Here is a 2,580-nt window from a genome sequence, read left to right as displayed (position 1 = left end):
TGAGTCTCCGGTATTGGCAGGCGGATTCTTTACAACTGCACCTGGGAAGCCATAACAATGTTTAACCGGATTCAACAAACATTTGATCTCAGGAGGAAGAGAATCTACAGGTGACTAAACACTGCGCCAACTGTCTGATTGCATTGCCGGAACTACTTCTGGCCTCGCAGCACCACACAACGCTGCACACACACCAGAAAACCCGGAAACTTCTTTGCATGAGTCACTGTTCAAAGGCAATTTCCAGGAGCATCTAAGACAGTAGGAGGAGTGCAGCTCCTCTTAAAGTCAGAGAAGAGAAATTCGATGTGATTGAAGACTGGAGATGCTGTCCGACCACCATTTATAGAGCCCGCTTTTCATCACTGCAAAGCTGCTTTGCCTCTTGGGTTCCCTCCAGGCTCTCAAGGACCCATTTCCCTGTCCACAGTTTGAGAAAGAACTTTAGGGATTGTTGTTAGATTTTGGTATGATGACCTCAGGATTGCCTGTGTTCCTTTAAAATATAAAATGCTGTGATTTTTCTCTATTTTGATATATTTTGACATTATCAGCTTGCAGAGCTATTCCTAAAGTGTTTTCCAAGCCATATGGCACTGAGAATCATTCTGTATTGATATTGGGTTGGTTTAAAACCAAACAAACTTTTTGGCCAACTCCATATTTGCAGGGCTACATTAGGGTCAGAACTTGTTTGGGTTTAAAAATTTGCAAAAGCTATAACTTCATGTAGTAACACTTATTGGATGTCAAGTGTGTGCCAGGCGTGAGGTATATCTGAACAAACAAACAAACGAACATTTCTACCCCTGTGGGACATGCTAACTGTCACATTCAACCCATTCTGTGAATTGTAGCTTTAGAGAAATTTCAGACTTGAAGAATCCAAAAGTAGACTTTAAAAGCTGTGATGTGAGGTGAGAAAACGCGCCTCTTCCCTGGCTAACCCTAATTTGCATAGGGCAGGCTCACTGGGGAGGAGACAAAAACTTATAAAAAGAGGGAGCCAAAACGCATTGGGCTTCCTTGGTGGCTCAGAGGTTAAAGCGTCTGTCTGCAATGCAGGAGACCTGGGGCAGATCCCCTGGAGAAGGAAATGGCAACCCACGCCAGTATTCTTGCCTGGAGAGGGTCATAGTCCAACCGGGTCGCAAAGAGTCGGCTTTCACTTTCACTTTCAAAACCCACTGAGGCCTCTCCGTTGGAGTCCGCTTGCCCTCACACCTGGAGGTTGTAAGACAGAACTGTAAAAAAAAAAAAAAAAAAGCTGTGATGTGTTAGGCTTTTAGTAACCTTGCCCATTTGCCTCTTGAAGCAACATTTCCTTGATCGCCTTGTCACTTTGTCCTTTGTCATTTTGAATTAATCAAGTGTTAACATCAGAGTGGAAAGTTTTTTTAGACACCTATCTCTGCAACTCTTTCATATACAATTATAATTAGTTAAGCAAGATTTTTTCATACTGTCACATAAATTTTTCAGGTTAAAGGGAAGCTAGGATTTGTGAGGGGCGGGGTGTAGACAGTGGGTCTCTCCACCCAAAGTTTCTACTCTCTCTCCTTTAGTTATAGAGATGTGGAAATAAAACTAGAAGGAAGCTATTTAGCCCATAGGTGTGCTCCAAGGAAGCACTATAATTAAGACAGATAAAACTAAAGGCAGTTGTACTGTTGCAAGAAGGGGGACCCCTTCCAGGGCCCGAAACTGGGCTCTTGTCTAACACTCAGAAATGAATTGTCTGAGGAGACACATGTGCTGACAAAGCAAGAGATTTTATTGGGAAAGGGCACCCGGGTGGAGAGCAGCAGGGTAAGGGAACCCAGGAGAACTGCTCTGCCACGTGGCTCGCAGTCTCGGGTTTTGTGGTGAGGGGATTAGTTTCTGGGTGGTCTTTGGCCAATCATTCTAATTCAGAGTCTTTCCTGGTGGCCCACGCATCGCTCAGCCAAGATGGATGCTAGTGAGAGGGATTCTGGGAAGTGGACAGACTTGCCATGTCTCCTTTCGACCTTTCCCGAACTCTTCCGGTTGGTGGTGGCTTATTAGTTCCGTATTCCTTATCAGGATCTCCTGTCATAAAACAACTAATGCAAATAGTTACTGTGGTGCCTGGCCAGGGTGGGCGATTTCAATCAGTGTGCTTCCCCTAACAGTACTACAAAGGATTCTTTTGGTTGCAATTACAGTGGCCTGCCAGAGGCAGCTTTTGACAAAAAAGAAAAGGGTAGGGGACAAAATTTACTATTATGTAAGAAGTAGGTCTCATCAGTTCAGTTCAGTTCAGTCGCTCAGTCGTGTCCGACTCTGTGACCCCATGAATCGCAGCACGCCAGGCCTCCCTGTCCATAACCAACTCCCGGAGTTCACCCAGACTCACGTCCATCGAGTCAGCGATGCCATCCAGCCATCTCATCCTCTGTCGTCCCCTTCTCCTCCTGCCCCCAATCCCTCCCAGCATCAGAGTCTTTTCCAATGAGTCAACTCTTCCCATGAGGTGGCCAAAGTACTGGAGTTTCAGCTTTAGCATCATTCCTTCCAAAGAAATCCCAGGGCTGATCTCCTTCAGAATGGACTGGTTGG

This window comes from Bison bison, unplaced genomic scaffold (genome assembly GCF_000754665.1).
Source record: "Bison bison bison isolate TAMUID 2011002044 unplaced genomic scaffold, Bison_UMD1.0 scf7180017858201, whole genome shotgun sequence".
Taxonomy (NCBI): Eukaryota; Metazoa; Chordata; class Mammalia; order Artiodactyla; family Bovidae; genus Bison; species Bison bison.
Note: the sequence above shows the minus strand (reverse complement) of the source record.